This window comes from Octopus bimaculoides, chromosome 15 (assembly GCF_001194135.2).
Source record: "Octopus bimaculoides isolate UCB-OBI-ISO-001 chromosome 15, ASM119413v2, whole genome shotgun sequence".
NCBI lineage: Eukaryota > Metazoa > Mollusca > Cephalopoda > Octopoda > Octopodidae > Octopus > Octopus bimaculoides.
The window spans coordinates 40699136-40710999 of record NC_068995.1 but is presented as its reverse complement, the minus strand read 5'-3'; the positions used below and the strand labels follow the sequence as shown (position 1 = coordinate 40710999).

The 11864-nt window shown below is 37.8% G+C and overlaps 1 protein-coding gene across 1 annotated transcript in view; it reads left to right on the top strand.

The window, feature by feature from the left end:
- The window catches only part of LOC106873815 (four-jointed box protein 1), a 107392-nt gene that overhangs the window by 58930 nt on the left and 36598 nt on the right, over positions 1 to 11864 (top strand). The window contains exon 2 of the mRNA XM_052973292.1: positions 5323 to 5407. The gene's annotated coding sequence lies outside the window, so the exon portion shown is untranslated. The remainder of the gene's footprint in view (positions 1 to 5322; positions 5408 to 11864) is intronic.

Genomic DNA, 11864 nt, shown 5'->3' with positions numbered 1-11864 from the left:
TGTTGTAGTTGTTGTAGTTGTTCCTAAGTAGGCCTTGTCAGCGGTACTTGAAGAAACCTCAGTCGGTCGGTGGTTGTGGGTGAGATGGGGTGAGAAATATTACTTAACCCAAGGAAGACACGGGGGGGGGGGGGCTGTTCCTGTAAACCCTGCCTCTTTCCCCTGTTGCTATCTCACCCATGAAACTTGTATGGCTGGAGCTATTTCTGTTTATCTTAAAATTTAATTGAGGAAAAAATGGAACAGAGATGTGATTTCTGTTGTGTTGGGAAGAAGGATTTGGAAGAAGGATTTGGAGGAAGGTTATATAAACTCAGAGAGATTTCTAAGGGGAGTTGTGCTACAACTATTTGTCTACTATAAATACCAACAGTTTGCAACAGTTCGATTCCTGGCAGCATGTTCTGTTCTTGAGCAAGACACTTTATTTCATGTTGCTCCAGTTCACTCTGCTGGCAAAAATTACTAACACTTGTATTTCGAAGGGCCAGCCTTGTTACATTCTGTGTCACAAAGAATCTCCCTGAGAACTATGTTAAGGATACATGTGTCTATGGACTGCTCAACCACTAGCATGTTAATTTCGTGAGCAAGCTGTTCTGTTGATTGGATCAACTAGGAACCCTGGTTGTCATAACAATGGAGTGCCAGTTAGGAGGAGTACTTGAGATTTTTGATAGGTCCACTTGATACTGGCATGAAAGGAAATTTGTAGGAAAAGAAGAGACCAGTTCTCATGGATTGCTGTAGTAGGGAGCAGCAGAATACCAGGGTATGATGTGTTTGTTGTATTCATTCAAGCTAGAACTGAAGAATATCAAAGTGTGGTTCTTGTTAAGGAAAACCAAAGACGGTGGTGGTGGTGTTGAACTGAGAGATTAATTAAGTCTCCCACCCTATATGTAGGGATCACTGCTCCCTGTTCAGGTCCTCTTTTTCAAAGTGGTACAGTTAAGACAATCTGCCTCCAGCTTGAGGCTTTGCAGACTGGTGGTGTTGGTGGTGGCACTGTGAGGGCATGAGTATGTGTGTGGTGGGGAAGATTGGTTAACTGGCACTCTGTCTTTTATGACAATGAGGGTTCCAGCTGATTCGATCAACGGAACAGCCTGCTCATGAAATTTACATGTAAGTGGTTGAGCACTCTGCAGACATATGTATCCTTAATTAGTTATCAGGGAGATTCAGCATGACACAGAATGTGACGAAGCTGGCCCTTTGAAAAACAGCTACTACTCATCTCTGCCAGCTGAGTGAACTGTAGCAATGGGAAATTAAGTGTCTTGCTCAAGGGCACCACATTCTGCTGAGAATCAAATTCACAACCTTACAACCGTGGGTTGAATGTCCTAACCACCAAACCACAATCCCTCGCAGGATTGGTTATTGTTCTGGTGAATAAACTTAAAAAGACGATTTGGATGATTAGAGAAAAGGGCAAGGTCTTGGCATCTTTGATTTTGTTTTTAATGAGACACTAATGAGAATAAGTGTTAATAACAGTGATGATGATGATGATGATGATGATGATGGCAGTAACAGTGAAGATAGAACCAAGACCATTTGATTATTTATGTGGTGTTCCATAGTTTCTCATGTCTCACTGATGAAGAAAGATGACCAAGTCATTGTAGTCAGGTTCATATCCAACTGGAGGCATTTCATTATTTTGGGCTCAAACAATTATTCCTATTTACCTCATTGTGACAGTCTTATTATTTTTTTTATTCTATGAATATATTATTCAAGGTTTCCTTCCTTTTTCTAAGATGTTAGCCTGTGTTTTCAGGTAATTTAGCTGGTATATCTAGCACCTCATCACCAGTATCATAAGCACATCCTTTCATTGTCTTGTATTTGTCTCAATTTACCAATCAGAAAACTTTTTTTGGATATCTACTTGTAATAGACTGAAGTTTTTTTTCCCCCCAGTAAGATTTTTCTCTCATCCTATGTCATTTGTGGCTCAATTTTAAGTTAATCTTGAGCTAAGCACTGACCTAAACACACCTCCCTGCTACCAACCAAGTCTTCTGCTTCTTGAAATTATTGATTTCTAATATATCATATATTTCATTTAGCTGAAAGGCAATCATCACAAAATTCTAAACTAGAAGACATGTCTGGAGTTGAGATTCCTGGTGTCATAGAAAAATGTGAATTAATTAATGCAGTGTAGACATTTATGAAATGTGGATGGGGAATATGAATGGGGGTGGGATGGGGGAAATGTTGATAACTTTTGTCAGTTTAACAATTTCTGTAGATTGAAACACACACAGATTGTGTGTGTGTACATATACATGTATGTACGTATGTGTATGTATGTATGTATGTATGTAGATAATGTATTTGTGCGTGTTAGTAATTCATGTTTAAAATATTATTTCCATTGATGAAATATCTGATTATTGAACATCCCATCAGGGGGTGGGTGGAGTGGTGCCTCATCATCATCAACATCAGATTTTGACAGCTTGTTCCCCCTTCATCATATCTCACATCACCCATTCCCACACCGATGCCCTAGCTTCATCAATAGTTGCAGCTTGGCTGTCTTTCTTTCGTCCTGGACTTTGCTATGGTTTTGGAAGGTTTCCTACAGTTTTCCCACAAGTCAGTCGGTTTCCAAACAATAAATTGGCTGATGGGCAATTGTTTGACTCAGAAGACAGTGTCCAGCAATTTGCAGTCATCTTCTTACTATTTTTGTTTGTCAACTGGGGAAGTTCACCATAGAATTATTCAGTGATCGTTATCATCATATATTGAACTATAAATAACGAAGTTGTGTTTAAATTCTTCTCTTCTCTTGAAGTCCTTTTTTGTCTTTTTATTGGGAGTCCTTCCCAAAGAAGGCAGTAAACAGCCGCCAGTAAGAAATCAGGCCTGAAGCAATGATTTTGTTTGGAGAAAAGAATCATAAAAGGATTAAAGCAAAGATTTTCATTGTCCCATTTAGTTCACAAAGACTCCTGGTGATGATTCTTGATCAACTCTCACTGATTGACATGGAATTTTTATTAGAAAAATCCAAAGATGGCTTACTGTTATGTTCCTTCGAGTGCTTTTTTTTTATCAGTTTCATACAGACAAGTGTCTCACTTCTCTGAGAAAGGACTACCATGCCAAACAAACCATTTTGTCTAGCACTTTAACAATTCTACCAAGGTTGGTAGGTCATTTTAACAACTTACAAATGTGAAAGGCTAAGTTGGTTGACCTTAGAGGAATCTGAACTCAGAGCATTAAGGACTAGAATTGATACCACAAAGTATTTCGTTTTGACTCTACTGAATCTGCCAACGTGTTATCCTCTTTAAGTTCTATTTGGGAACTTGTCCTTCCTTAGCTGCTAAAATGTGCCCCTGGAATTGATTTAATCAAATATTTCCTTCTCATTTAACTACATAATCTTTTACTCTTTTACTTGTTTCAGTCATTTGACTGCGGCCATGCTGGAGCACTGCCTTTAGTCGAGCAAATCGACCCCAGGACTTATTCTTTGTAAGCCTAGTACTTATTCTATCGGTCTCTTTTGCTGAACCGCTAAGTTACGGGGGCATAAACACACCAGCATAAGGTTGTCAAGCGATGTTGTGGGGGGGACAAACACAGACACACAAACATATACACACATATATATATATATGTATATATATATATATATATATATATATATATATATATATATATATATATATACGACGGGCTTCTTTCAGTTTTCATCTACCAAATCCACTCACAAGGCTTTGGTCGGCCCGAGGCTATAGTAGAAGATACTTGCCCAAAGTGCCACACAGTGGGACTGAACCCGGAACCATGTGGTTGGTAAGCAAGCTACTTACCACACAGCCACTCCTGCACCTAGAATCAACAAAATAAAACATTTCTGGCATGTATATAACAAAAATCTATCATCTATCGAGTAAACTCCAGGATCTGGTTTCATTTCCTAGCGTGAATGATATTTCTAATTTATATTTTTCATATTTATATAAAAATGCATGAACACCACACAATTTTCTTTCCCTTTTTTTCTCTCTAATTCTGATGTTTCGCATCTGTGTAAGAATAAGATAATGAAGATGCCTGTCCCTGCATGGCATCCACTTGTGAACGTACTCTACTTGACCTAAAAAGAATAGCAACTCTTATATCACAGCTCATCACTTTTTAGAAAGGAAAGACACATTGGATAATGTAGTCTTTGATACACTATGCCTAAGAAAAAAAAAAGACTGCAAAATTCCCATCTGGAATGTCTTTGGCTATAGATCTGCTTCATTAAGGCTAACCTGGAGCTAAGCAAACACAACATCAATGTAGAGGTCTTGAGTTCAAGTCACAGTACAGGAAGTGAACTGTATGTCTGGCTGCATCTCCTAGGAAGGGGTTTATTATTAGCCTGGGGTTGACCTCACTGAAACAACAACAACAACAGTAACAGGGGTTAATCTGGCTTCATGGCTGGGTGGCTGGTAATTGGGTTGGAGTCTACAGCTGTAATAATATTGTGGGGGTGGAGACAGCCCACCCATGTTAGCATGGTTCACTGACACGTCATCACCATCATTTAATATAACCACCAGCGCCACCACCACCACCACCATCATCATCATCACTACACTCACTACCATGACAGCTATCACTATCATCATCTTTATCATTAACACTGCTACTAACTAACACCTCTGCCTCCTTCACCCTGGCACCATTATCATCCTCCTCTCCCATCAATTCCATCATTGTCATCACCATCATCACCATCATTATCATCTTGTCTGTACAGTTCCTGCTGTACACACACACACACAAGTGTATTATTTACATTCTGAGCTCAAATACTGCTGAGGTCAATAGGCGCAGGAGTGGCTGTGTGGTAAGTAGCTTGCTTACCAACCACATGGTTCTGGGTTCAGTCCCACTGCGTGGCACCTTGGGCAAGTGTCTTCTACTATAGCCTCGGGCCGACCAAAGCCTTGTGAGTGGATTTGGTAGACGGAAACTGAAAGAAGCACGTCGTATATATATATGTGTGTGTGTGTGTGTGTGTGTGTGTGTGTGTGTTTGTGTGTCTGTGATTGTCCCCCCAACATCGCTTGACAACCGATGCTGGTGTCGATTTGCTCGACTAAAGGCGGTGCTCCAGCATAGCCACAGTCAAATGACTGAAACAAGTAAAAGAGTTAAAAAGGGTGGTATTTAAGGTTATTTGTCTCTATTTTAGGAATTGGTTTTATCTCAGCAATAAATTCTTGTCTTGAATTTTTCTCTATTTCTTCAGTTAATTAAAAACAATATTTTTTTTTCTGATTTCAGTTGTTGTCTGTAATCATACTGGAGCAACACCTTGATGCATTCATTGTCGACCAAACCAACTCCAATGCTTACTTAGTTTAGTCAGGTATGTAATTTTATTGATATATTTTGTCCACGGTTTCAATGACCAAAAGAATTTGATTGCAAATACAGTACACAGTGAACAGCTCAATACCAAGATAGGTTTCTGTGTGTGCATGTGTGCATGTGCATATCTCTGTGTAAATATGTATGTGTGTATGCATATGTGTGTGTGTGAATGCATGTATGTGTATCTTTCAGCATTAGGGCATCCAGCTGTAGAAACCAGGTCAAAGCATACACTGGACCCTGCTACAGTCCTCTGGATGGTTGGATCCTGCAAGCATAGAAGATGGACATTAAATGATGATGATGATGGCATATATCTAACTACGCACATTTGTGTGCATTCACACATTTACAAATGCATCTTAAGACAACGAAAAAAAACCCCCAAAAAACTGGATTCCACAGTAGGATTTGAAACCCACATCTGTTGTTTTGCCAGGCAATTATGCTACTCACTACAATCAATATGTTGCACTTCCACACAGTTTCCATTTGTGTGACATTGGTCAATATCTGAAACTAAAGTAGAGGTAGCTGTGTTGTGCTGTTGGTTTGAACCTAGAAACACTTGATTGGTAAAAAGGTCTTCTTAAGCCCTATCACTGCACTTTTTTTCTGTTTTCTTTTCTTTTTGTTTGTCCTTCCTGGACCCTCCTTCCTGGACCCTCTTTCCTAAACTTAAATAACCACACTCAAAAATAGATTTGACATTTACCTTTCTTCCCTCTCAGTGCAGGGGCTTCTGTCTGCTGTCAGTCGGAATATGTACAACTGTGGGTTCACTACTGAATATGGATGACTTCAGTGTGATTATTTATTTATTTATTCATTCATTTATTATTATTATTATTATTATTATTATTATTATTATTATTATTATTATTATTATTATCAACGCTACAGAGGATGAGTAAAGAGAGATAGTGGCAGGGGTGTTCTTTTTGGAGTTGAAGGTTAAAACTCCTTCAGTGTATTAGTTTAAAAAAATAAAATAAAAAACGGGGAGCAGGGAAGAAAAAAAAAAAGAGGAAGAAAAATCCCTGAATAAAAATAACAAAAATAATAATAAAATGCTTGACTTTGACCCTGTTTTTTTTTCTATTTGTTTTTGCTTAGTAATATGCATTTTTGCTTTTTAAATTTTTTTATTTTTATTTTTGATAATAACCCCCTTCCTAACTGTATAAGCCTGATTAAACTGACCCCTGGATGTCATTGAAGTGCTACAATAAAAAAAATCCCTTTGTTCTAAGATTACAGCAAATGCTCAAAGTTGACTGAGCGTTATAGCAATATCAATAAGGGCAGATATAATTATTGATTAAATACCCCTTTGACTGCCCCTCTCCCCCTTTTCCTCTCTCTCTTCCTCCTGCCCCTTTCTCACCAGCTTATTTGGTTTTGATGTATACGTGTATGTGTATGGTTCTGTGTGTGTGTTTGTGCTTATGGTTGTGTCTGCCTGTCTGTGTGTGTGTGTGTGTGTGTGTGTGTGTGGTTGGTAGAGGAACAAGGCTGTTATTTTGTACTTTCTCTCTGTTATGCCAGCCAGACACACAGTCTGAAATAAATATAAGAAACAAAAGAAGATTAAAGAAAAACAAAAGGGGGTGGGGAAATAAACAAAAAAAGCCAATATAAAAGTGAAAAATGAAATAAAATACGAAAGTAAAAAGAGCAACATGTTATAAAAAGTAAAAAAAACAAAACAAAAACAAAACAAAATTATAATACAAGGAAACTAAACTTGTTAGAAATAGGAATTAGGAATTGTGTTTGACCTCTGAGGTCAATAAAAAACAGAATAAAAAGGAAATGAATAAAAACAATAAAAGACAACAAATTCATCACCCACATCTACATATTCACATTTAAATACATACTCACACACATAAATGTGTAAATACACACATACATACACATGCATAACTAAAAGTAGCATTTACATATATACACACCTACATATATGCACATGTGTACATATAGACATATATACATACATCCATTCACACACGCACACACACATACACAAGAATAGAAATCCACCTCCATATACATACACATAAATACACCCTTTAAAAAAAAAGGCGGTATAATTGGGTAAAGGATCACTTTGCCTTAAAGCCCTGGGTAAAATGGTTATCAGAGCAGAAGGGGTTAGAGAAACAGTGAGGTGGGGGAGAAGAGAAGGAGGAGGGTAGCCCCAGGGATTCATTTTCATTTATGCCTAACACCCTTCTTTTAAAAGCGAAGGTGGTGGTGATGGTCCGTGGTGGTGGTGGGGTTGGTGGTGATGAAAATGAAGGACTAAAGTGTGATATTTATCAAACTGGTATTGGACGTTCTCAAAACCCTGATGAAGCAGGACCTCATTAAAGGCATACCAACCATGACAATCTCTCTTTAAGGCTATCTGTCTTATCTCTATTACTACATTGTTTTGTGTATCCTTTCCTTCATTAAAATCATCAGATGAGAGATTTAAAGGAGATCTGGCTGCTATTTCTAATTGATGAATGAACACGAAATAAGTTTCTTAGTTGTTTCTTAGTGACCCCTGCAAGCCAATAATCAAAGGCGTTCCAGTTGTGACCATCCTGTCTTTTACATATTAATTAACAAGCTCCCTCCCACAAAATTTCAAGCTTTGTGTCTATAGTAGAAAGAATTATCATCATCATCATCATCATCATCATCATCATCATCATCATCATCATCAACATCATCATTATTATTAAGGCGGTGAGCTGGCAGAATCGTTAGCACTCTGAGCAAAATGCTTGGTGGCATTTTGTTCATTTTAACATTCAGAGTTCAAATTCTGGCGTGGTCAGCTTTGCTTTTTATCTTTTTGGTATCAATAAAACAAGTACCAGTTGAACACTGGGGTCGATGTAATCGACTTATCCCACTCCCCGGAAGTTGCTGGCCTTGTGCCAAAAATTGAAATCAGTATTATTTTCTAAACCTGGGATTACAAGGAGTTTTAGGAAGTTGATGTCAGTGTATAGCTAAGTATTATTAGAACTACACTGCGATTGACAGGTATCACTGAAGCCATAGATTCTAAATCTTGATAAAATAACCAATATTAGTGTAAATGTAAGTGTTGTTACAAATAAGTGTTATCACAAGTAAGTGTTGTTGCAAGTACACTTACATGAACAGACAACATTGTTGCTATGGACTCTGAATTGTTGTTGTCATTATGAATCCTTGCATTTATTATAATGTGGGGATGTAAAAAATGTACACTTTAGTGTTGTGTGAAGCACATTTATGGTAATAGACAACACTATGGTCGGATAAGTCCACTACAAACCATCTTCAACATTATCAATCACCATCATCATTGTCCCACTACAACCACCACTCATCATCATCCTTATTGGTATGACCGTCTCTACCACCGTCGTCAGCATCATTTTATGTCTGCTTTCCATGCTGGCATGGGTTGGATGAGTCATCATAGTTTGAGTTACCTCCTATTGTGAGCTGGAACACCCATGGCAACTTATTTGTATGTGTTATCTGGCTTCATTTCTATAGCTGGATCCTCTTCCTAATGCCAACCAGTTTGCAGAGTGTATTGGGTGCATTTTCTCAAGACCCCAACATAAAATAGGTTGAATAGTCTTCAGTGAAACGGCAGAACTGGAGATTCCTAACCATCAGCATTGCTATCATCACCATTACCATTGTCATCATTGTCATTGTTTATCAATTTCCTGGCTACAAATGACTCGGCTGAGTTCTAAAGTTAAAATGTCTTTGCAAATTGGATTGATTTTTATCATAAAGTAGTTGGTGAGAGATCTAAGTGTGGGGTATTGATAGGGGCTGTGTTAGAGGGGAGGCAAACAAATGTCAAAAGTTATCCAATGTCACTGCTTTGTGCGTGTGTGTGTGGGTGTGTTTCTAGACATTCTCCTCTTTCTCATCATCATTTAACATTTTTTTTTTGTTATACTGACATGGCTTGGACGGTTAGACAGAAGCAAAGCACACAGTAGCTACAGTAATTTATCATGATATATAGGAAATTAGAATCTTGAAATTTAGGAATTTTTTACTCCTTTCTCACCATAAACACACACACACACATACACACACACACACACACATGCACGCTATAAAGGTGCTATAAAGTCTTTGTACAATTCAAAACTTGTATCAATTAAAATTGCATAAGGCTTATAATGATTAAGAAAGTAGTCATTGTGTGCATGCATGTATATATATATATGTGTGTGTATGTATATATATATATATATATATATATATATATATATATAATATCATTGTCACCATCATCATCATCATCATCATTTAACATCCGTGTTCCATGCGAGCATGGGTGGGAAGATATATATAATGCTTGTGTGTACGAGTATGTGTGTTTATATATATATATATATATATATATTTATATTTGTGTGAGTGTTTATATATGTGTGTCTGTGTATCTGTTTATGTTGAGAAAGGAGTGTGAAGAAATCCCCAAAATTCAAGAAAAATTACTGTGGCCACTGTGGAAGTGAGGAGGAGGATGCAGAGTAGGGAATGGGTGAATGGCTGGGTAGGTGGTGGTGCCATAATTTGAAAGAACAGAGGGAAGAGGCTGGGGTAAGGTGAAAGAAAACAAAACTCCAGTGGTGATGATAGTGGTGAAAAGGGGACGGAAGGGAGCAGGTTTCAATCACAGAAGGTAATTGTTGAGTTGTGTTTTAACATCATCCAATGTAGAACGGAACAGAAATAAAAATAAATATTGAAACGCAAAAAAAAACAAAAGAAAAAAACTTTAAAAAGATAATATAGGATGTTTTGGTTTGTTTTCATAGAATATTGTTGGAGCTTTTGAAGATATCTGTGGAGGCCGATGGTCTGTCTTCCTTGGTTGTTTGATGCATGTATATGTGTGTGTGTGAATGTGAGACTATGTGTTTATATGTGTATATGTATGTGTGTGTGTATTTGTATGTAGGTCTGTGTATGTACGTATATATGTATGTGTGTCCAGCTAGATAGATAGATAGAGGTAGGTAGACAGATATATATAGTTAGATATAGATAGACAGAGGGATAGATAGATATAGATGTCACATAACTGGCACCTGTGCCAGTGACACATAAAAGCACCTGTATTGGTTGCATGTAAAAAGCACTCCATTACACTCTTGGAGTGGTTGGCATTAAGAAAGGCATCCAGCCCTAAAAACCATACTAAATCAGACTGTAACTTGGTGCAACTCTCTGGTTTACCAGTTCCAGCCAAACCATTTCACCCATTCCAGCTTGGAAAGCTGACACTAAATGATGATGATGATAGAGATAAATAGATAGATAGTTAGACAGATAGATAGATAGATAGATGTTGTTGGCACTCTGTCACTTACGACGTCGAGGGTTCTAGTTGATCCGACCAACGAAACAGCCTGCTCGTGAAATTAACGTGCAAATGGCTGAGCACTCCACAGACACGTATACCTTTAACGTAGTTCTCAGGGTTATTTAGCGTGACACAGTGTGACAAGGCTGACCCTTTGTATTACAGGTACAACAGAAACACGAAGAAAGAGTGAGAGAAAGTTGTGGTGAAAGAGTACAGCAGGGTTCGCCACCATCCCCTGCTGGAGCCTCGTGGAGCTTTAGGTGTTTTCGCTCAATAAACACTCACAACGCCCGGTCTGGGAATCGAAACTGCGATTCTACGACCGCGAGTCCGCTGCCCTAACCACTGGGCCATTGCGCCTCCATAGATAGATAGATAGAATCATTGTTCCACTTTCCACCAGCTGTCACTGTCCAAAACAGTTCTTATTGGAATTGCTGTTTCTTATATATATATATTTATATATATTTTATATATATTGGTATGGTTTCTTTAGCTAGATATCTTTTGCGTCACTAACTATTTTACGAGATTTTATTATAGCACCAGCATTAGTGAAATTATCATATTCTCAGCAACATTACATGAAATTCACCATGTCTAGTTCCCCATAGTAACTGACTAATTGTCTTGTAGGCATAAAAATAACACATTTAAAATACATTTAATTATTGGATTTGGGAAATAATGGAATGGCAGACATTTTGGGATGTAATAAGTCATGTAGTCACTTAGTAACAGGCAGATGCATGGTTCAAATCACATTAATGGATGTGTTTCCTTCTTTTCTATCAACTGGTGTTTGTACTCTCTGATATGACTTAATATTGAAAATTTAATTAATTCATTAAATCTAATTATTATTAGACATCAATCAAAGTTATATATTTATGACCAGCTCCACTTCAGAGAGAGTGTGTGTGTGTTTGTGTGTGTGTGTGTGTGTGTGTGTGTGTGTGTGTGTGTGTGTGTGTGTGTGTAATGTAATAATTTTACTGATAGTGACTCTGAAATTTCGCCAAGAGTTGGCTTCAGCATTCAAAGGAGGCCAACAACT